Raw genomic sequence first — 25,069 nt, forward strand, 5'->3', positions numbered from 1 at the left:
GGGAGGAAAGAGGCTAGGATTGGCCAAGCAGAAAACAAGAGGGGAGATGGGAGCAAGATGTTGTGACAACATCCAAGTCTATCTGGGTAGTAAGGGGAAACCTAGAACAACAAAACCAACTGAGAACACATGAGAAAAGAACCATTGACCCCTAACCTGGGCAGCCTTCCCACAAACTTCTTTTGCCATTTTGCCATTTGAGAGAAGGAAGCAAGAGAACGTGGTATTGCTCCGCATCACAGGAAAAACAACGTCAAGCGTATATTTCGTAATGCCCTTGGATTCACAGTGACATCTTTATGTTCAAAGGAAAGCACACTTCTTCTGAACGTTTGGTTCCAAGATGGAATATGAAATGGAATCTGAGACTATGAGTATAAATCAAACTTTTCTTAAGCGCCTTTTGAATTCTGTCATTTATCAATATGTGTTACAATTTCAACATCTGAATCTCGGGCAAAAGCTTTCCTTCATTCCCCCCAACCCCAATGTTCTGTCTGCACTGCCTGGTGGGGGCAGGGGGCAGAGTTTCCTTTAATAGAAACCACTGCCTGAAGCAGTGCCCATGCTGAAGGGCTTCAGTTACCGTCACTAAATTAGAACTTTACCAGAGTTAAATATCCAGAGACTGGGTCAATTTTACTCTTTTACTTTGCTGGTAGGAAATATTTTCCTTCAAATGGAGTAAAAAACACAAAGAGGGCTTTTACCGTTCTTGAAATACTGTAGCACTGCATATGCTTCTCACTCTAAGTGCAGAAAACTTTTGAAAAGTTATCTATTTATATAACATTTTGGAAATGACGAAATGTAAGAAATGGAGGACGGATTAGTGGTTGCCACTAATCTGACCGCCTAGCCAGTGCTTTTCCAAAAAAGGGACGTGTAAGAAACAAGATGTAAAGGTCACTGAACTAAAAATCAAAAGAAATAGATTTTATTAGTAGCTCTGCCATTGTACGTTTTGAAAAGATACAAAATACAGACTTTTTTTTATATAATGAGAAGGGGAGATCAGAGGGAGGTGGGTGTGGTTATAAAAAGGCAACTTGAGGAATCCTTGTGGTGTGGAACTGTTCTGTATCTTGACTGTGGTGGTAGATACATGAATCTACACGGGTGATAAAATTGTATATAAATTAATACAAACATGCATGCATGCACACACAAACACACGTACACAAATTAGTACAATTAAAACTGGGGAAATCAGAATAAGACCAGTGGATTGCATCAATGTCAATATTCCGTTGGGATATAATACTACAGTTTTACAAGATGTTAACACTGGGAAGACCTGGGCAAAGTGTACAAGGGATCTCTCTGTATTATTTCTTATAATTGTAGGCAAGTCTACAATTATCGCAATAAAATTTTCAATTTTAAAATAGTTAACCAGGTCTTTTCTAGGCCCCACTCAAATAGCATAGGCAAAGAGACAAACTACCCACGGCTGAGATAAAGAGAAGAAAGCTGGACCCTGAAGACTGACTGACCCAGAACCAGAGTTTGATAAATCAGAAAAGAAGAAAAAAAGGTTTTTGGTTACAACTTAACATTCCATGTAAAGGATTTAGTTTACAAATTAGTAAAAAAGATGCTGAATTGTACAATATTTATTTCTCTTTAAAGTTGGTCTAGGGCTTCCCTGGTGGCACAGTGGTTAAGAATCTGCCTGCCAATGCTGGGGACACGGGTTCGAGCCCTGGTCCGGGAAGATCCCACATGCCGCGGAGCAACTAAGCCCGTGCGCCATAACTACTGAGCCTGTGCTCTAGAGCCTGCGAGCCACAACTACTGAACCCATGTGCCACAACTACTGAAGGCTGCGCGCCTACAGCCTGTGCTCCGCAACAAAGAGAAGCCACTGCAATGAGAAGCCTGTGCACCGCAACGAAGAGTAGCCCCCGCTCGCCACAAATGGAGAAAGCCCGCGCGCAGCAACACAGACCCAACACACCCAAAAATAAATAAATTAAATAAATAAATTTTTTTAAAAATTTAAAAAAAGAAATGGTAAAATTTATTAAAGAAGAAAAAGACAAAGTTGGTCTAAGATATGAACTTTAAAATACAACTGTAATGGGGATATATATATATGTATATGTATAGCTGATTCACTTTGTTATAAAGCAGAAAGTAACACACCATTGTAAAGCAACTATCCTCCAATAAAGATGTTTAAAAAAAAATAAGTAAGATAAAAAGATGTAATGTACAGCACAGGGAATATAGCCAAAATTTTATAATAACTATAAATGGAGTATAATCTATAAAAATAATGAATCACTATGTTGTACACCTGATACTAATATAATTTGTCCATTATACTTCAATAAAAAATATAAATTAAAAAAAAAATACAACTGTAGAGGGAGATCAGCTCGGTGCTTTGTGACCACCTAGAGGGATGTGATAGGGAGGGTGGGAGGGAGGCTCAAGAGGGAGGGGATATGGGGATATATGTATACATATAGCTGATTCACTTTGTTATACAGCAGAAACTAACACAACAATGTAAAGCAATTATACTCCAATAAAGATGTTAAAAAAAACAACAACTGTAGACAAGGACTTACTGTATAGCACAGGGGACTATATTCAATATCTTGTAATAACCCATAACGGAAAAGAATCTGAAAAAGAACATATTTTATATATATATGTATAACTGAATCACTTTGCTTTACACCTGAAACACTGTAAATCAACTATACTTCAAGTAAAAAAAACAAATAACTGTACCTCCTAATGCCTATTTAATTATTTTATTATAGAATTCTATTTTTATGAATAAGGGTGAGGAAATCATGCTGCTGTCTGGGCAGAAACTTGTCTTAACCCAGGTGCCATCACTGTGAAATGACTGCTTCAGATTTGTTTGGAGAAATGAATAAATCTTATAAAGGTTAAATCTTCACACTAAGAGTATCAAGTGTCAGCAAATGTAGATACAGATTTTTTTTTGGAAATGAAGAAAAATATTAAGTCTAGGTTTTGAATATATATTTGAACCAAAAAGGTAGCAGTAGATAAGACCAAAGTGAGATGCAAAAGACTCTAGTTGTAGCCACTGATATTCTCAGTTAGATAATTATTATCCTGAGGGAATAAAAGGGGAAAAACCAGCTTAGCCCATCTGTTTAAGTATTAAAAGATTCTCCAATTAAATTATCCTGTGTGAGTCAATAATGAGGTAATTCAGATAGAATCAAACTAATAAACACCTTGATATAGAATTGAAAAGAATTCCGGGTCAAAGTCAAATCTCTGCCTAGTATCCTATTGGTATAATATGCAAGACTAGGTGTGGCTGAACAATAATGAATAATGTATATGCTGGAAGTCCAACTACTGTACGGATATTCCTGGCAAATAACAGCATTCTTTCAAACAACATCCTGAAGGCTCAACAGGATGATATTTTCCATCCCCACAAAGACGAAGGATATCATCCAAGCAAAAAGGAAAATAATTTCCTGGAGGCTGAGTTAGGGATCTCAGCACCAGCGTGGAATAGGAGAGAGCTCATAACTTAGCAGACACACAAGATCAAGATTACCACATTGGGGAAAACATGGGAGAAAGGGAAGGGCTGCTCTCCTAGAGGTTTGCAAAGACACGGCAAAATGGAACTGTCAGCTAGGTACACTATAAAAGAATTAAAGGGCTATACAGTGATTTCTAATGAGCCAGAAAAGAAACTGGGTGGAGGGAATTGAAAAACAGTATTCTTGAAAGCAAAAAGGGGGAAAGAAGCAATGAAGAGCTCCAGATCCAGAGGCTGTGAATATTAGCACAGAACTGATTCCAAGACCTCCAAATGCCTGGGAAATTATACATGAATGAACCGGTCCTAGGCTGTAAGAAGAAAGTGAAAGAAAAATAATAACTTAAAAATGAGGATTTCAGAAAAGTATTACATAGTAACTGAAAAGGGAGTCTGGCCATATGTAATTTGGCTTTTTTGGCGCAAAGTTTACTTTGACATTCAAGTATTCCAGGTGGTCTCTTACCAAATCTGGTGGCATTAAGCCAATCACAGTTTCATGGCCACTTAAAAACCTAGAGTCTATTATTTCAGAAACATATGAAGGATCTTGATGGCAATTCTTTCTGTAAATACAGTATTGTCTTAGATAATAATAATTATATGAAAACCTCTCCTTCTTTTCTGGGGCTAAGTATGCTGTATTGTAATCTACTGCCTGTCAATTTCACCCAATAGACTATAGACTTCTAGAAGGTAAGAACAGTGGCTTACTTTTTCTGAATCCCAAGTGCCTGGCATATGCTAGGAAATCAATAAATGTTTGCTTCTTTAATAAATGAACAGCAAAGAAAATTTAGCAAAAATGAAAGGCAATGTTAACTTACCCACTGGGCAGGCAGCTAAATTCTGAAAGTGTTTCTTAGTAATCTCTACATGATGACATTGAAGAAACTAGATAACGACCGAACAATTTCTTTGAGGAGGTTTGGGAGAAAAGAGTTCACAAAGGAAAGGAACAATACAAGAGAAGCACAATTCCTGTGTGATGTTCTAAGATACGATAACATTAAACTGCAACTGGTAACAAGACTTTTCCCTTCCAGACTTACATCCAGCTTCCCCTTTCATCAGCTCCTCCCTGCAGTGTACCTCCTGTTTTCCTTTAACCACACAATACCACTTGCCCTTCCTGAGATAGGTCGTGCACTTTGACTCCTCTGTGCCTTGGTTCATTATATTCACTTTGCCTGGAAAGCTCTTGCTTCCATTATCTTCCTGGAGGATTCCTTATTCACCTTTCCATTGCCAGTTTGTCTCACTTACCTATTGCTGCATAACAAACTCCCCTAAACTGAGTGGCTTAAAGCAACCTGATTTATTATTTCCCAAGATTCTTTGGGTTGGCTGGGCAGTTCTGTTGGTCCTCTCGGGCTCACTTGTGTGGCTGCAGTCAGCAGGTGGGTCATCTGGGGGCTGGGCTCAGCTGGGACACTCTCACACCTGGTCCTCTCTCTCCACGTGGTCTCTCTTCCCCCATGGCCTCTCTCTCCACATAGCCTCTTTCCAGCAGAGTAGCCTGGGCTTTTTTTCCATGGCAACTGGGTTCCAAGAGCAAAAGCAGAAACTGCTAGTTCTCTTAAGGCCTGCCTAGGCTCAGAAATCCCAGAATGTCACTTTTGCTGCATTTTACTGGTCAACGCAAGTTACACGGTCAGCCCAGATTCAAGGGGGAGAGGAAATAGACTTCACCTCTTGATAGGAGGAGTCGTAGCATCACATTGTGAAGGGACATGAGCACAGGGAGGTATAATTCGCTGGATGTCATTTTTAACAATCATACAGCTGAAATGTCACCTCTTTATTCATCATTTGTGTTATATATATATATATAGATAGATAGATAGATAGAAAGATAGATAGATAGAGAGAGAGAGAGAGAGAGAAATCACATTATCTCATTGACATTATCTCATTACCTGTGTCTATGTCTGTTTGAAGTAGGCAGGGGTTTAGGAAAACAGCCTGAAAGGACCACTTTCTGTAATCTGACTGGGGAAAGCTATACTCATGAGATACAGTTGAAAATATAATTTGGGGCCAGATCGTGGGGGACCTTGAATGCCGTACTAAGAAATTTAGATTTTATTTTGCAAGCATTCAGAACTGAAGTCAAGAAAATCTCTCCCGGACTTCCCTGGTGGCACAGCGGTTAAGAATCCGCCTGCCAATGCAGGGGACATGGGTTTGAGCCCTGGTCGGGGAAGATCCCACATGCCGCGGAGCACCTAAGCCCGTGTGCCACAACTACCGAGTCTTTGCTCTAGAGTCTGCAAGCCACAGCTACTGAGCCCGTGTGCCACAACTACTGAAGCCTGTGCGCCTAGAGCCCATGCTCCACAACAAGAGAAGCCACCACAATGAGAAGCCTGTGCACCGCAACAAGCCCACGTGCAGCAATGAAGACCCAACACAGCCAAAAATAAATAAATAAATAAATAAATAAATTTATTTAAAAAAAAAAAAAAAGAAAAAGAAAATCTCTCCCCAAACTGCTTCTCCTATATTTCCTATCTGGGTGAATGGTAGAAATAAGGATTCACATATTCTACCTACCTTATCCAAATGGCCTCTAAGTGCTGCTACTTCTTACAATTCCTAAATATCTCTTGACTCTGTCCCATGCTCCCATCTACACTGCCATAGCTTTAGTCCAGGGCCTCCCTCATCATTCCTCCTTTGACCTATTGTCACAGCCTATTAACAAGTTTCCCTGATACTAGTCTTGCCCCCTTGTCCATCGTCCATGATTCCACCAGAATCATCTGCTGATGTTAGCCCCCTCATTATAAGCCTTCATGGATTTCTATCACTCTCAAGATTAAGTTCAAACTCTTTGGCACTGATTACAAGGTCCCTCCACAATTTTGTCCCTGTCTAATCTCACTCTACTGCCCCCCTGCCCCTGTCCTTTATATTTCAGCAATACTATACTTCTTGTCGTTCCTCGACTCATGCCGTATCCCCTGATGTCTTGGTGCCTTTGCCCATGCTAGACTCTGTGTCAAAAACCATTGTCCCCTTCTCTGCTTGGGTAACTCCCAGTTTTCTTTCAAGACTCAATCTCTAGGACTGCTGCCCAGACCCCCCTCTCAATCTGGGTTAGGTGCCCCTTTTCTGTGTTGCAATATCACCCAGTGCTTATGGCTATCAGAATAATACTATTTATTGATCACTCACGTGAATAACTCAATTCTTGTATCAACTGTATGAAGTAGATTCTTATAGTGACAGCTAGTAAATGAGGGAGCCAGGATATGAACCCAGGTGGCCCAAGGACCTACTATTGAAAGCACTATACTATTTTCTCGCTCAGGCACAGCACTCATCACTCTGTACTGTAACTGTCAATTTACCTATAGGTCTCCCCCACTGATTGTGAGTTTCTCGAGAAGAGAAATTATGTCACATTTATCTTTTTATCCTCAGAAACTAACATAGTGCCTGCCACATAATAGGCACTCTAAAAATATGAGTTGAATGGATGGGTGGACAAATGAACGAATGAATGACTCCTGAAATTTATGAGTGATTCTTCTTGTTCTGTTGTTTTAGCCATTTTTTAAAGATAAAAAAATGCTTATAGAACTAGAAACATACTTTGATAAAGACCCAAATTATATTAAGGAAAAGAACAGAGAATTGTTCACAGGTGATAAATTTTCTGTTTACTGATGTTCTGTCAGCAGTTTAAAAAATGCAAGCAAAATAATTTTATTACGAAAAAATACGCAACAGTCTAATAAAAAAGGCACTAGATAACAGTAAGAGTTTAATTCTTCCTTCAACTCCTCCCCATTAAGGTAAGACATGAAATGAAACCTACTATTAAGGGAAGCTAGAGAGGGACACAAAGGCTGCCTAAGAAAGATATAAGCTTGACCAGAATAAAGATATTAATAATACATAGAAATATAATACAATAATATACTGAAAGGTCTTGGTTGTAGTAGAAAGTACATACATTTTGCACCCTAATAGATATGAGTTTGAATCTTGCCGTGGCACTCTCTGTGAAAGTCATTTAAACTCTGAACCTCAGTTTTCTCAACTATAATATGGAGATCATAATATCTACCTTAGAAGGATGCTATGAGGTTTTACAGATAAGGTACCATGCCTAGCCCAGTGCTTGACATAGAATGGGTGGACAATAAATGGTAGTTTTACTTGTTATCTACTTGACCTTTTATATGCCTCAAATATATACATACATATTGTTGCAAAGTGAGTTGGGGATAGAGAAAGAAAATATGTCATGAAAACCTGCAGTATACTGTGGAAAAAGCACTGGACTTGAAGTCAACCAGACCTGGGGCTGAATCCTGGCTCGACCATTTCAGAGCTTTGTGACCCGGGGGAAATTCCCTTAACCTCTCTGAGCCTCAGTTTCCATATCTGTAAAACAGGGATAATAGTACCTACTTATAGAATGAGGGGGTTTGTTCACTTATACCCAGGTCTAAAAACCAATTTAAAAATTAGTATTTTGGTTTGTGAGCTCTGAAAAAACAAAGCTCATATTTATGAACGACAACCTAATTTAGGAGTCACAGCCATCAAAAGGCTCAAATAATCTGGTGTGATCCCAAAGACTTTGAGAAGAAATTTTTGTAAAAAGAACATGAAGTACTCTGGAAAATGTAAAATAAGAAGAATCTACCTACTTATACCTGAGGTGGCTTCAACAGTACTTGGATATTGGAAACACGGTATCACGATGGGTTCACTGAAAAAATTAGGTCCTGGATATGCAGAAATGAGTTCTGGATCCAGAATTAAGTTGATTCTTTCTAAAGTACAGCCACTCTGAAAAGCCCTGTTTGGGTGGAGAGCTGGCCTCTTGCCATACCATCTCTACCTCAAGAATCTTTATCAAAAAGCATCAATTCATAAGATTACACACAAACCAAAAAGACTAGCTTAAAACTTTACAATCAGTTTTCATTAAGCTAGTTTAGTTCTCTCCCATCAAAAGAATTACTGGACTTCCCTGGTGGCTCAGTGGTTAAGAATCCGCCTGCCAATGCAGGGGACACGGGTTCGAGCCCTGGTCCGGGAAGATCCCACATGCCATGGAGCAACTAAGCCAGTGTGCCACAACTACTGAGCCTGTGTGCCACAACTACTGAAGCCCGCGCACTTAGAGCCTGTGCTCCGCAACAAGAGAAGCCACTGCAATGGGAAGCCATGCACCGCAACGAAAAGTAGCCCCCGCTCGCCGCAACTAGAGAAAGCCCGTGCGCAGCAACGAAGACCCAACGCAGCCAAAAATAAATCTAAAAAAAAACAAAAACAAAAAACATACGTGAATGACAACCACAAGCCACAAAAGGATATGTATGATCTGATACCATTTATGTCAAATACTACAATACAATACTATGTATTTTTCTCTACCTATTTAGGTAGAAGTATTTAAAAGATTTATCTGGAAGAATGAGCATCAAACTCAAAAATAGTTATCTATGGGAAGAAGGGAGGGGAGCAAGTTGGGGAGGTGGCCAAGGGGACTGTGATAATCAGTTTTACGTGTCAACTTGAGCAGGCCATGGGGTTGCTAGTTATTTGGTCTAAGGTTATTCTGGGTGTGTCTGTGAGGATGTTTTGGGGTGAGATTAACATTTGAATTGGTAGACTGAGTCAAGCAGATTGCCCTCTCTAACATGGGCGGTCCTCATCCAATCAGTTGAAGGCCTGAATAGAATAAAAAGGCTGACCCTCCCTGCTGCCTGATTGTTTGAGCTGCTCAAACTGAAACATCAGCTCTTCTTGGGTCTCCAAGCCTGTTCGCTCTCGAATTGGAACTAGACTGCTGGCTCTCCTGAGTTTCTAGCTTTCCAACAGCAGATCTTGGGATTTCTCAGCCTCCATAATTGTGTTGAGCCAATTCCTTATAATCAATCTCTCTCTCTCTCTCCACACACACAGATATATAGATATAGATATAGATTATAGATATAGCTATGGATACAGATATGGATCCTGTAGGTTCTGTTTCTCTGGAGAATACTTATTAATGCAAGGATTGTACCTTTATCTTTTTTCTTTTTAAATATTTATTTATTTATTTATTTGGTTGTGCGGGGTCTTAGTTGCAGCATGTGGGCTCCTTAGTTGTGGCATGAGAGCTCTTAGTTGCGGCATGAATGTGGGATCTAGTTCCCTGACCAGGGATCAAACCCTGGCCCCCTGCATTGGGAGCACGGAGTCTTATCCACTGCACCACCAGGGAATTCCCACCTTTATCTTTTTAATGTCCTGATTTTTAAAAAGGAGAATATTCATTTATTACATTTATTATTAAATGTATCTTCAAAGAACCAAAGTATGTCAAGCCTGTATTATTATTCCCAGTTAACAGATAATGAAACTGAAAGGTTAAATGATGGGCACAGTCCTTCCCCTTAGCTCCCCCATCACAGTTCGCACTTGCAAAGACAAATGCAACATTATAAAATAACAGTATTTGGAGCTCCTTGTTAGAAATTAAAGGTATTATCATTTCTTGATTTTTCCTTCTCACCTTCTTTTCTCAGATCTTCCACACCAAAGGGGTGAGCTCACACACATACAGGAAGAAAGAGGAGGCAACAAATGTCTCATAAACATGGTAATTAACCCCATGTTCCTTTCAAGTTTTGAGGATGTGCTAAAAGTTGTCTGACCCCCAGAGTGTGGAGTGAATACTGCTTTGGAAATCATTGACAATCAATGCTTCAGAAACATAATTCATGGGCACAGTAGCTAGACAACAACATTTGCAGTGGAAAATTCCTCTCACTCCCAGGTTAAAGGATGGGGATAATTCTTCTGGACAGGAAAAATGTGCTTTGAAATGTGTAAGTAAGAGGAAGGCAGAAAAAATATTAAAAGGGGGAAAAAACTACACGAATATTTATAAAATATCCACTCTCTTGACTTTGTTGTCTGTGTTTCTAGGGGAAGAGATATTGACATGAAATCTGTGGGATTTTCTGTTTTACTAAAGAGGGGAAAATAAGAATAAAAGTGTTTCCTTCTGTTGTCAACAAAACCAGAAACCCCCTTTCCACCAAATTAAGAGAAAGTTACCTCATCTTAGATTTTAGGAGGTCTCCTGTAACTACCTGAATGTCTATAAACAGGGAGATAGAACAGTCTCTCTTCTCCTCTGCCTCGCTCCAAATCAATGACTTGACCTTTAAATTAAAACGTGGGATTAGTTGTTACACAAATAAAATGTCCTATTATTCAAACAGAATTATGCATCTTTTCAAACCTGATCTTTTATCAGGATACTTCTGAAAGCTGTTTTCAGAATCCTTCCTTTTCCTTGATTAAGTACAACTTTCTTTAAACAATGTAATTTAAATGTATAAACAACAGTATTGTATTCCAAAATGGTTATGTGGACTTCTGGTTTGAATTTGGACATGGTCTCTCAAGATACTGTATATGTTGTGCTTATGAATGTATGCTAATAATATTTTATTGTGAAGTTACATTACTTTTATCTGTAGAAACTAATTTTTTTAGATTGTATCACTGAGCTTTTATTAAATATCCAAGTGCATTTCAACTGAAATGAAAAAGGGTTTCTGAATTTCACAGAATCTTTATTTTGCATTATTTGTATTAATATTTAAAACTACAATCAGAATTGTTTAGTACATTGGAGATCCAAGACACATACTCTGGCTTTATAATATACCTTTTCATTTCTTCTGCTTAAAACTTCTGTTTTAAAAATTATGAAATGTTTTACAAATAAAGAATATCTGCTGTACATGTTACCAGCTGTGTGACCTTGGACAAATTACTTAATCTCTCTGTGCCTCATTTTTCTCATCTATAAAATGGAAATTCATAATAATACCTACAACGTAAGGTTGTTTTAAAGACTAAATGAGTTGATACCATACAAAGCACTTAGAACATAATAAACTAAGCATGATGTGTTAGTATTATTCTGCACCTTGCTTTTTTTAACATAACATTTTTGAGATTTATCCATGTTGATACATGTAGCATTAGTTCATTTTCACCACTGCATAGTATTCTATCATATGAATATACTGCAATACATCTACTCTTTTGTGATGGCCATTTAGGTTGTTTCCATTATAAAAAGTGTGGCAATGAACATCCTTGTAAGTGTCTTTTTTTTTTTTTTTTAATTAATTTATTTATTTATTTATATTTTTGGCTGTGTCGGGTCTTTGTTGCTGCACACGGGCCTTCTCTAGTTGCGGCAAATGGGGCCCACTCTTCGTTGCGGTGCACGGGCTTCTCATCACGGTGGCCTCTCTTGTTGTGGAGCACGGGCTCTAGGCACGCGGGCTTCAGTAGTTGTGGCACGCGGGCTCAGTAGTTTTGGCTCACGGGCTCTAGAGCGCAGGCTCAGTAGTTGTGGCGCACGGGCTTAGTTGCTCCGTGGCACGGGGGATCCTCCGGACCAGGGCACGAACCCATGTCCCCTGCATTGGCAGGCGGATTCTTAACCACTGCACCACCAGGGAAGCCTGTACGTGTCTTCTTGTGTACATATATGAGAGAATTTCTCTAGATTTCTCCATTTTTAATTAACTATTTCTAGAAAGATACATTTTTAGGAAATATGGCTCTGATTTCTTTTTCACAGGCAAAGGAACTATGTATGTGTTTTATCCATTCCAGTGTCTTCAAAATCAACAGTGCTTGTGACTTTCTAAACATTTGCAGCTATCCTCTTGAGCATCAAAATCACAATTTGGTTGAAATAATGATGGCACAACAGCAAATACTGGTCTCATTAATTAATTTTTAAAATTTTCTTTATTTTTTTGGCTGTGTTGGGTCTTAGTTGCAGCATGTGGGATCTTTCGTTGTGGCACAGGCTCTTTGTTGTGGTGCAGGCTTCTGTCTAGTTGTGGTGTGCGGGTTTTGTCTTCTCTAGTTGTGGCATGAGGGCTCCAGGGCGCGTGGGCTCCGTAGCTTGCGGCACGCAGGCCCTCTTGTCAAGGTACGTGGGCCTAGTTGCCCCGCGGCATGTGGGATCTTAAGTTCCCCAACCAGGGATTGAACCCACGTCCCCTGCATTGGAGGGCGGATTCTTTACCACTGGACCACCAGGGAAGTCCCTCATTAATTAATTTTTGATTGCCTTTTATTTTTAACATACTGTCATCTGCAAATTGAAGGATAGAACCTGACCTCAAATCAAACAGCACACAATTTTTCTACTATGTATAAAAAATCTGATCACTATACTTCAAAGGTTTTGAGGTCTATGTCACAACAGTTGTAACTAATGAATGTCTTTTCAAACTCTGTTTTGTTATTTCTTCTTGGGAAACGACTGAATTGGTCAAGTGGCTGTTTTATTGGTCTTAACTTACTGAATGGTAGGCTGTAAACCTTAAGAATGTTTCAACAACTCATAAAGGAATAAATACCCCAGTTAAAAGTCTCCGATGATTAGGATCTTAGACTACTAACCTCATTAAGTTTCATCTGGTAGTCCTTTTGAAAATGTATTCAAATTTTATCATTTTCTCTTTCTGAAGATTGTAAGAAAGTGTTATGTTTTATAAATAGGGACAGACAACTGCTGATAGCCATTAGTTTTTGCATTTTCTTGTGCTACTAATTAATACACTTCTCCTTTAAGAATACCTAAATGGCTATAATGTTTTGCCCTGTAAAGTGACTTTAAATTGATTCTCAAAGTGTTCTATAAACCATATTTAAATCTCAAAGAATAAAACCTCAATAAAGATTCCAAGGCTGATCTCATTTTATAATTCGGCACCTAGACATTTGGATGTCCCACCCTCTGGGAAACAAGTCATCTACTTTCATTGTTGGTAGCCAGCTCTTCATTTACAGCTCTAAGAAAATACATGTCAGGTTTTATAGCTTCGTAAATAAATCAAAAGGCATCTTTGAAAAAAAAAAAGAGTACGCGAAAGGCATTCCAAACTAATGGATATATCAAGTGCTTATTGAGCGCCAAATTTTATTCATTGAGCATCTACTGTGCTAGATAGATGTTCCTACTCTCAGAGGGAGTAAGCATACTAAGTTTGGCCAGGAAGCAGAAGACTATGATCTAATATTTAAGTCTGGTCTGGCAAGTGTGTGCTCTAGTGGCGGAGAGAAATAGCTCAGGGTTTGGGGAAGAGAGGAGGACGGTGTGCTCCTCACTCTGTCACCGGACGTTGTGTTATACTGGGGACGTGAGTCTCTTGGTCTTCAGTTTCTCCTCTGAAAAACGAGAGGGGTAGTCTGGATGCTCTTCTATGTACCTTCCACACAGTTCTATGAACTGTAAGGAAGGGACCAATGTGGAATGTGGTATTCAAGAGAGACCTTATGGAAGACATGAGGCTTCACAAAGTGCCAGGAAGAATTCAGATGCTTGGGAGGCAAGCAGTGTTTGGGCATAACTAAATTGATTTCTACTGTTAGATATGTGATCGCTTTTAGTTTACAGTATACAATAAATAACTACAAAACTAAGATAATGTATATATTTACCTACTTTTTTTGGAAGATAAGTTTGAAAGATATTTTCAGGTGATTAGAGGATGACATATTAGAAATATTATTATTATTATTATTATTATTGAGTATTTAGCAGCACTAGATCTTTTTGAATGTATCAACTCAGGTTAAAAGCAAATTATAATAACAGAAAAATTTCATGAATCTAGACGTTATCTTTGATTTTGATCCATGGCAAATATGTTTTAACAATTGGCTCTCCAGGGGAAAAAACAGCCCTGATCTATAGCATTTGCTGATTTTCATGGTGTAAATGCTCTCACCATGGCTGATTTCAAGCTCTCACTGTGAGGTCACTAACTGGAGCTGGGAAGACATGTATACAATCAGCTCTAGGGAGCTGGTGCTGGCAGGTTCTAGCATGCTACCATAATATATAACGTGTATATAAAGAATGTATTTACCTTTCTTTCTGAACCATTTGAGTATAAGTTGCGGACGTAATGCCCCTTTTATCCTTAAGTACTCCAGTGTGTATGTATCTCTTAAGAATAAAGACATCCACTTAAGTAACTACAATACAATTATCAAAATTAGGAAATTAACACTGATACAGAATTATTATATACTCTACTAGACTGTATTCAATGTTGCCAATTGCCCCAATAATGCCCTTTATAGCTTAAAAAGAAAAAAAAAAAAGGTTTGGTCCAGAATCTAATCCAGTATTGTCTATATTTTGGGGATAAAATGTATTTTCTCCCAAGTTTCTATCTCTAGCTCTCTTCCACTTTGCAAATTTCCCTTCATCCTTTCTTCACACCTCTTAATCTTTCCACAAGCAATTCTAGCATTAATTTCTAGAGTCTAACATTAGAAGTGCTATCAGCATATAACAGTAAACTTGCTACCAATGATAGACATCAAATGTTGACAGTGGTTCTAGAATTTGAATTTTACTTAATATTGGTAGTTACTAGTAAGAAATACTGCACTTAAATTCAAGGAGTCGCCTTTGTTGCTATTAAAGTTAGTGTCCCTCTTAGCTACTAATATGACCTTGGCTTTATAAATTTGCATGCATGCCAATAAAAGAGAGTCTTATTGGAGGTTCTGGGCAATGCTAAATTTATTCATTTATTTATTTATTTTAAATATTTATTTATTTATTTGGCTGCGCTGGGTCTTAGTTGTGGCTCGTGGGATCTTTAGGGATCTTTAGTTGCGGCATGTGGGATCTAGTTCCCTGACCAGGGATCAACCTCGGGCCCCCTGCATTGGGAGCACGGGGTCTTAGCCACTGGACCACCAGGGAAGTCCCTGGGCAATGCTAAATTTAACCAAATCACTTTCCGCAATATAGGGAAATAGCTAAAAATGTTTATTTGGGGTGGGTGTGTTGGTGTGTTGTTCTGCTAACAACAATGCTACTGCTTCCAAAAATTGCTATTTCTATAAAAGTGAATACCCAGCGACAGTTCCACAACGGCAACAAACAAAATGAAAAATAATGTAACCATTAAATGCATATGGATTTGAAATGATAAATGTCTCTTGAACATATTGAAAAATCCTGCATCACAATAGGACCCTTAAAGTAATCCATAAGTTTGAGTTGATAGGTCTGCCTGTGCCATGATGTCTTTTTTGTTGTTGTTTATTAAATGTTGGCACTCAAAAAATAAGGCAAATGTCATCTGTCTACGTAAACAAATCCTATGATATGTTTCACTACTTAATACAAATAGCTAGGATCAGTGGCAGCATTAAGTGATGAAAGTATTAGCTGCTGATAGGAATGAGTTATTTTGGCTACCGTTTCTCAAATGATTTAAGCAGAAAGTAGTTTTTTCCTTGAAATTTCCAGATAGTCATACCAGGTTTCGATTTTGCTTCCATGGAGATCTGGCCATTCAGTGAAGGCTGTGTCTCTGTATGCGAAAAGGAAAAGAAAAGAAAAGAAAAAAGAAAAAAGAAAGAAAGAAAAGAAAAAAGAGGAAAATCGAATGGATTATCAAATAAAGACAAAACAAAGATGTTCACTGTAATTATCATCTTATTTCAAGCTAAAAAGCACATATACCCTATCTAAATCCTGACTACATTTTCACTGCCACTGCTTATTTAGTCCAAGCCCCATCACCTCTCAGACTGTCTAACCCTTTCCAATCTGTCTTCCAGAGACATCTTTCTAAAATGTCAAAATGAGCAGGTGGCTTCCATGTCTTCCCATGGCCTGTGGGATACCCGGCTCCTTCCTTAGCAAGGCATTCCAAGGACCCTCTGGGACTGGTCTCCTGCCTATGACTCCAGCACAAACTTCTCCAGCTCTCCTTTTAATAGAGCTCTCTGCCTTCCAATTCCTAGGTGTAAATCAAACGAACTACTTGTAGTTCCAGGAGAGGGTCTCTCTGCTTTGACTTCCATGCCTTTGTTTGCCCTCCTCCCTGGGCAAAGCTTTTTATCTTTTGTTTACCTGATGAATACTACTCTTACTTTGCTTACAAACCCTCTTCTGACTCCTGCCCATATTCACCTTTGTACACACATTCAACTTTGTCAATCTTCTATAATAGCACCTCTAACACTTGATTGGATTTATTTGATCCTGTCTTTTCTTAATAGGTTGCAAGCTCTTTGAGGTCAAGGACCATGAATTATTCATGTTTGTATCATCAGCTCCTAGCCTATTTTGTGTCTGGCACATCAGAGGTACTCAGTAAATACTGCTGAATGAAGAACAATTGTAACTACAATTATCTAGATAGCCATGGTCCAATATGTAGCCACTAGCCACATTTGGCCATTTACATTTTAATTAAATAAAAGAAATTCAGTTCCTCAGTTGTACTAGCCACATTTCATGTGCTCAGTAGCTACTTGTGGCTACCATACTGGACCGCACAGATTATGAACTTGCCATCATTGCAAAAAGTTCTAATACATAGTGTTGATCTAGATAATTCTTTTATTCTCCCATTTCAGTTTAATATAAACATTGATTTTCTACTATATGCTAACATTTGTGCTAGGCATGGTGGTTATAGCAAATGTGAACAAAACATGAACACTATCGTTATTATTTGCAAGGCATTCAAAATCTGGTAGGGAGGAGGCTTGCAAAATGAGAGAGATCATTTCCGTACTGGGACATCGGGGAAGGCTTTATGGAGATTTTTCTCCTTTAAACTGGGCATTTAAAGATGAAGAGAATTTGGGAATTCCCTGGTGGTCCATTGGTAAGACTGTGCTTTCACTGCCTCAGGCGCAGGTTCGATCCCTGGTTGGGGAACTCAGATCCCACAAGCTATGAGGTGCAGCCAAAAAAAAGCAAAAACAAAACAAAAAAACAAAAATGATGAAGAGAATTTGAATGGGGCAAATCTTAGGAAAGGAGAAAAAATAGTGTGAGAAAAGGTGTACGTGGGAAAGTACTAGGAAAATGGGAAGTAATTTAGTTTGCTTAGAATGTACGGTATATGAGCAGGGAATTGTTGTTTAGTTCAGTCATTCATTCCTTCAATCATCCATCTAATGTTTTTCGAGCACCTATCTTGTTTCAGGCTCAATACTAAGCGCTGGGGATACAACAGTGACCCACACAGACACTGCCCCAGCAAAGTTCGCAGTTATGAGTGATGAGATTTGGAGAAGACTCTGTGGAAGGCACTAAAAACTACCCTAAAGAGTTTGTACTTTGTTCCTCAGGCCCTCACTCTCAAAGTGTGGACTTTAGACCAGCAGCGTGGGCTGGGCACGAACTGGGAGTTTGTCAGAAATGCAGACTCTGAGGTACCGCCCTAGCCTCAGGCTCATTGAATCAGAATTTGCATTTTAGCAAGATTCCCAGGTAATTCTTAAGCACATTAGTGTTTGCGGAGCATTGTTGGCCAGGTGAGCCAATAAGAGAATATGTAAGTGAATGAGTTAGAGTAAGTAAGGGAGGAAGAAAGAAGCAAGTAAGTAAGCATAAAAGTAAGGAAGTAAGGTAGAGTATTCTAATCAGGATTGGATTGGATGCAAAAGAAACTGGACATAGGACTATTATTGCAGCTCAGACGAGAAGTAGGAAGGGTTGGATGTGAGAGATTGAATCTCTCCTATAAAGATATAGCTTCAGTTCCATTAACTGATACTGGAAATATTGTATGTTATTCAAAGTAAGAAAAAAAATCAGCAAATTCAGTAACATAACATTTGAGATGTCTCAGTAGGTACCAGCTATTCATTTTAGATAAGGCTTATTGGTATGTCTAGTTCCTGTTGACACCACAGTCCACAGTCTTCTCCTGAGTATCAAAGTATCAAGCCCTTAATCATATAAGTTCATAGAATATTGATAAGGATTCCAGAAATTGTCATTATACCTCAGTTCACAAGAAGTTGATTTGTATATGAGAAATTCAATCTATTAATTTATAATGGAGTAATTACCTTTCTACTAACCAGAGATTTTTTCTTTTATTACCAGCATCAAATTTTTTATTACAACTTTTTATTTTGAAATACTTTAGAACTTACAAGAAGTTGTAAAAATAATACAGAGAATTCCATGTACCCTTCACACAGCTTTTCCCAACGATAACAGCTTACATAACCACAGTATGATGTCAAACCCAGGAAATTGACATTGATACAATACTATTAACTCAAGTACAGACATTATTTGGATTTCACCAGTTTTTTCATACAGTCGTGTGTGTGTGTGTCTGTGTGTAGTTCAATAAAATTATTTTTTTTTTGGCCATGCTGCGGGTCATGTGAGATCTTAGTTCCCCGACCAGGGATCGAACCCGCCCCCCTGCATTGGAAGTGAGGAGTATTAACCACTGGACTGCCAGAGAAGTCCCAAGTTCTATAAAATTTTATCACATGTGTAGATTTAAGTTAACATCACCACAAACAGGATACACAACTGTTCCATCGCTACAAAGAAACTCTCTCCCATTACTCCGTAATAGTTACACCCTTTCCCCAACCCTAACCATTGGAAACCACGAATCTGTTCTCCATCACTATCATTTTATCATTCTGAGAATTTATACAGTGGAATCATACTGTGTGGCTCTTTGAGATTGGCTTTTTCCACTGAGCATAATGCCCTTGAGGTCCATCTCAGTTGTTGCATGTATCAGTAGCTCCTTTTCATTGTTGAGTAGTATTCCATGGTATAAATGTACCATAGTTTGTTTAGCCATTCACCAGTTTATAGACATTTGGACTATTTCTTGATTTTGGCCATTTAAAGTACATTTGCCATGAGCATTTATGTACAGGTTTTTGTGTAAACATAAGTTTTCATTTCTCTGGGATAAATGGTCAGGAGTAAGATTGCTGGTCATAGGGTAAGTGTATGTTTATTTATTTTTTAAAAATTTATTTATTTATTTATTTATGGCTGAGTTGGGTCTTTGTTGCCGTGCATGGGCTTTCTCTAGTTGCGGCGAGCGGGGGCTACTCTTTGCTGCGGTGCGCCGGCTTCTCATTGCAGTGGCTTCTCTTGTTGTGGAGCACGGGCTCTTAGGTGTGCGGGCTTCTGTAGTTGTGCCTCCCGGGCTCTAGAGCGCAGCCTCCGTAGCTGTGGCGCATGGGCTTAGTTGCTCGGCGGCATGTGGGATCTTCCCGGACCAGGGCTCGAACCCGTGTCCCCTGCATTGGCAGGCAGATTCTTAACCACTGAGCCACCAGGGAAGCCCTGTATGTTTCACTTTATAAGAAACTGCCAAACTGTTGTCTGGAGTAACGAGTACAAGATCTTAAAGATTACCTAAGTAATATATGCTCACTGTAAAAAGTAAATAAATAAATAAAATAAAATTAACATAACAATGTATAAAGTGAAAAGTTAAATTATAATAAGCCCTGGAACCCTGTACCACCTATTTCCTGAGAGGTATTGATAACCTGTTAGGTTTCCTGTATGTTCTTCAGGAATGTTTTATGCCTATACAAGCACATATATGTGTTTGTAAGTACACATATTCACAAATGGGATCATACTATACAAGCTATTTGCAACTTGATTTTTTTTTCACTTAACCCATCCTAGACATATTTGTGTATCAGTAGATAAATACATACTTAATTGCCTTAATGGTGGGCATAAAACCCTATTGTATGGATGTATCACAATTTCCTTAACCAGTCCCCTAATGACGCCATTTCTATCATTGTCAGTTTCTCTTTATTACAAAGCTATAATGAAAATCTTCTACATAATCTCTGTATAATTTGCATGAGCATCTCTGTATGATAGATCCCTAGAAATGGAAATGCTAGGTCAATTTTTCATGTTATGACACTTTTTTTTTAAACAATTTACACTCCCACCAATGGTATATAAGAATTCTTAGTTCCTCACCAACACTGAGTATTATAAGAATTTAAGGGCTTCCCTGGTGGTGCAGTGGTTAAGAATCTGCCTGCTAACGCAGGGGACACGGGTTCGAGCCCTGGTCCGGGAAGATCCCACATGCCGCGGAGCAACAAAGCCCGTGCACCACAATTACTGAGCCTGCGCTCTAGAGCCCGTGAACCCACAACTGAAGCCCGTGTGCCACAACTACTGAAGCCTGCGCGCCTAGAGCCCATGCTCTCCAACAAGAGAAGCCACCACAATGAGAAGCTTGCACACCGCAACGAACAGTGGGCCCTGATCACCACAACTAGAGAAAGCCCGCGTGCAGCAATGAAGACCCAACACAGCCAAAAATAAATAAATAAATAGATAAATTAAAAAAAAATTTTTTTAATCTCTTGCCAATCTGGTAAAAGTGGTATTTAATTTGCATGTCTTAGTGGTGAATGAAGTTGAGCACTATTTTATATATTTTATATATTTACTAGCCATGTGCATTTCTTGTCCAATAAGTTGACAGTTTATATCCTTTGTTCAGTTTTCTACTGGAGTATTTTTATCTTATTGATTTGTGAGAGTTCTTTGTATATAAGGAAATGAGCCTCTTTCATTCATGTAGCAAATATTTCCTCACAACTTACAGTTTATCTTTTGACTTTGTTTATGGTATTTTGATATACATAATTTTAAATTTCTGTGGACTCAAACATATTCATCTTTAGGCTTCTGGATTTTAGGTAACATATAGAATGGTGTTAGAAAACAAAAAATATAGGGCTTCCCTGGTGGTGCAGTGGTTGAGAGTCTGCCTGCCAATGCAGGGGACACGGGTTCGAGCCCTGGTCTGGGAAGATCCCACGTGCCGCGGAGCAGCTGGGCTCGTGAGCCACAATTACTGAGCCTGCGCGTCTGGAGCCTGTGCTCCGCAACAAGAGAGGCCGCGATAGTGAGAGGCCCGCGCGCCGCGATGAAGAATGGCCCCCACTTGCCACAACTAGAGAAAGCCCTTGCACAGAAACGAAGACCCAACACAGCCATAAATAAATAAATAAATACTTTTTTAAAAAAGGTAAAAAAAATATATATGTATGCTGCGTAAAGTAAGAGACTATCTGGAAAACTTAATTATAATCAGAAGCTTGCTCCATTTACATGGAGTCAGAGCAAAGAGAATTGTGGTATGCTTTATTCAGACTGTGGTAAGACTGGAGGATCATCTGCTACACAGTGGGGTATGCATTTCTAAATAACAAAATATTTTTGCATCAAATACTGTCTTGCCCCTTACACAGTATCAAATATTCTAACTATTCAACTTTACTTTCTCAGTATTTCTTATCAGGCACCAAAAGCGTCTGCCATTACAATATTATCTCATGAAGGACATGCTACAAATAATTAAGATTAAAGCTTATTTTACATCAGTTACATATTTCACTTGATGACATTTTCTCACTTTGTCCTCAAATTCTAAGGGTGTACTCTTGGTCTTTCAGTACCCTAGGAAATAAATTCCACTTCTCAGATAGGACTGGGGCACACAGCACTGTGGTCTGCACATATTGACAGTTTAAAAAATATTTTTTGAATGAACTCTAGAAAAAAAGACGGGCTACTGTGAAACATTCTCAAATATTGGTATATATTTGCTAGAAAATTTCTGATGTTACACCAGTTACACTTATTAATTTTCTTCAGTGGTATTTTTTACAAAATGAAAGTAAGTTTACTAAACAGAGGAACTTTCCAATTTTGTTCAAAGTATAAAATTGTTTAAAGAAGTCTCAGTTGCTACATAGACAATCAGCTGAGAATGTTGTTAATTTATAAAATAAATGAAAAACTATTTGTACCATGTACTATCAATGTGATGTTTGGACCAGAAAATCAGTAATTTTCAGCTAATACTAAAACGGAAATCATTTAATATCAATTGATATTAAATTGGCACAATTGAACTAAATTAATGTAAAATGATTTGGTACAGAGCCCAATTTTTCTATTACTTTAAGTGGAATTTTGCATTAACTTATATAACTGTAAATTTTCCACTACTCCCTATTTAATGTTCTAGCTGCATCATTCTGTGACTTGAATCTGTTAAAAACTGAATAACATTCTACCAAAGATGGTCTATAAAAGAAACGGAAATTTATTTTGAACAGTATTCCACTCCCCAAAGTTTCTGAGGTAAGTAAAAATGTCTCAGATTTTATTTCTTGTTATTGATATTTACATGTTTCTGTTTAACTTTTATTGTTCAGTTGATTAAATATACAACTCTTTTTTAAAGTTGCAGAAAAAATTTAAAAAACCTGTGAACACAGAGTTTCTCTCCTATCCTAAGACACAGGCGTGATAAGGACATAATTTAAGGATTGAAAATAATCATTATATTGCATTAGGAATGTTTTAGAAGCGATATCGGGTGAATTCACGATTTACACGGGGCTTGCATTATTTCTCATTTGGAAAATTTGTCTTGTTATTAAATACATTTTTTCCTTCTAATTGAAATCTAGTTTAATATTAAAATAGCTTAACTAAAAATTAAAAAAAAAAGAAACAGAAACAAACAGCTCTTATTAACTAAACACTATTGTATAAATTTGTAACAGCAAGGGAAACACTGTAATAGGTCACTTCTTCCCGTCCTAGGAAAAGCGGCGCTTCGGAGGACAAGCCGTCCCCGAGTTGATCCTCCAGCCCCGCCCCCCCCCCCCCCCCCCGTAGAGAGCTTTCGGCGGTCAAAGGTCCGGGACACTGGATTCGAAACAAACAGAAAAATAAATAAGAAGGATAAAGAGAGTTAACTGAGGTCGAAGGAGCGATAGGGGATCCTTTCGCATTTCAAACATCTTGAGGGAGGGGTGAGGAGGCAGGATAAGACGGAACCAAAATTCTTAACGAAGTCGCGAGGCCGCCTCCACCCACGCTTCCAGGAAGACTATGGATAAGCGGGGGAGGCGGGGAACACCGGGTAGGTGCTCCTCGACTCCTTCTGCCCGAATTTCGATTTCCCTCCACTTCGCTCCGTCCTGTTCCTCCCCTCCGCCCCAAGAGTGGAGAATAAATTGGTCCAGCGCCCGGCCTAGCCTAGTAGCCCAGTTCCCTAAGTCTCCTAGACCCTGGAGAGAGACAGACCACGTTTTCTGGGAGACGGGACTAGTGTTATAAAGAAAAAAAAAAATTTTTTTTTCTCCAGTGCCAGGTCTTCCCGGTAGAGAATCAGCTCGCTTTCTCTCCACACCCGAAGCAAAAAACAAGCAAACCAAGACAAAACAAAAAAACTCAAAAAACAACCCCCCTAAATCACTTAGGATCAGGTGCCGGAGTTACGCGAGTTGAGTTCTTTCGGTGGGAAGGAGTAGGCAGCGCGGTGAAGCGAGGGTCCGGGATCTAGGGCCGAAGGCCCTCTCGCTGGGGCCTGTCACAGAAGTGGACGTCGGAGGGTGATGCCCGACTAGGCTGCCACCTCGGGCTGCGCGGGGGGCAGAGAGGACCGAAGCACGAGTCCCCAGCGAGCCCAGTTTCCGATTTCCCACAGCACAGGGGCTCCTCCGGACATTCCTACCGCCCTCCCCTCGACCCCCCCCCCCCCAATAAAGAAAGAGGAAACGCGGCGCGACCGGCTGCGCGGCGGAAGCGCTGCTAAACGAATGAGTAAGTCAGGCGCGGGCACGGCACCTTGTTTACCCCACTCGGCGGCGCGCCCCTGCGGGCGCCTCGTTGGGAGGCGGCGTCGGAGACGCTGAACCCGGGAGGCAGTCGGCCCCGATTGGCTGGAGATTGGGAGGAGGACGCTGGGTGGGAGGGCAGGGGGCCAGGCGTTGCAGTGGCGACTCTCTGCCGCTAGATGACGCTCCCTCCCAACGGGAGCCGGGCGCGGGTTCGCGGCCGACAGATGGCGCCTGCGCGTTCCATTCGCCTCCAAGTCGCCGAAGAGCGAACACCCCAAACAATCCCGAAGCGCCACCAAAAAAAAAAAAAAAAAAAAAAAAAAAAAAAAAGAGAGAGAGAGAGAGAGAAAAAAAAAAACCCGCCGGATCCGACCGCCACTTTCAAAACCCCCCACCGCTCTAGAACCGCGGGAGCTTCCGTCCCTGAGTAGAATTCGAGGGTGTAAAGAAGAGGAAGGGAAAAATATCTTGTACCAGCCCAGGGGTGAAGAAGCCCCCGGCCTGAGAAAGAAGGAAGGAGGAGTGGGGGAGGCGAACAGTCTCGTTGCTGCCTCTGTATACGCTGAGGGGGGAGGTAAGTTATAAAATGGCGGAGGCGAAGCTTCTAGAAGTTTGGAGGGGCACCCGGAGGGCGCGGGGCCCACCGTGAGGCGCGTGTGGTTGAAACAGGGCGCGAGAGAGGAGTTGGGAGGGAAAGAGACTGGGCACTCCTGCCGTTTAATTTCCTCTCTTCTTCCTTTGCCTCCAGCGGGGCCCGCCGTGGAGCGGGCGGTCAAGTGAAGGCGGGGAGAAGCCTCCTCGTCCCCGCGTAACCCCCAGCCCTTCTTTCTCCCCTCTTCCCCCAAGTGGCTCCCTCAGCACTACCAAGGAACTTCCAGCCCCCCTTCCTCCCTACCTCCTACTCCTAGAGTGGCTTTCTACCGCAGGACTCTTCTTTTCGACTACCCTCGCTGAAGGTTTTCTCTTCCTTCCCTCGCCCCACTCTCCCTCGGGGCCTCTACGGAGACCCCCCCC

General features: G+C 39.9%; 1 protein-coding gene and 1 long non-coding RNA gene across 2 annotated transcripts in view; one reads left to right on the forward strand and one right to left on the reverse strand.

Moving 5' to 3' along the window:
* Nucleotides 1–986: 986 nt before the first annotated feature.
* Nucleotides 987–25,040, reverse strand: LOC132357768 (uncharacterized). Its single transcript, XR_009500301.1, has 4 exons — nucleotides 24,951–25,040; nucleotides 15,895–15,948; nucleotides 2,580–2,636; nucleotides 987–1,111 (listed from the first exon to the last, which is right to left on the reverse strand). It is a non-coding gene; the product is annotated as an uncharacterized LOC132357768 (long non-coding RNA).
* Nucleotides 24,374–25,069, forward strand: part of STAG2 (STAG2 cohesin complex component) — a 116,939-nt gene continuing 116,243 nt past the window's right edge. Inside the window, exon 1 of the mRNA XM_059911493.1 lies at nucleotides 24,374–24,629. The gene's annotated coding sequence lies outside the window, so the exon portion shown is untranslated. The remainder of the gene's footprint in view (nucleotides 24,630–25,069) is intronic.

This window comes from Balaenoptera ricei, chromosome X (genome assembly GCF_028023285.1).
Source record: "Balaenoptera ricei isolate mBalRic1 chromosome X, mBalRic1.hap2, whole genome shotgun sequence".
Classification (NCBI taxonomy): domain Eukaryota; kingdom Metazoa; phylum Chordata; class Mammalia; order Artiodactyla; family Balaenopteridae; genus Balaenoptera; species Balaenoptera ricei.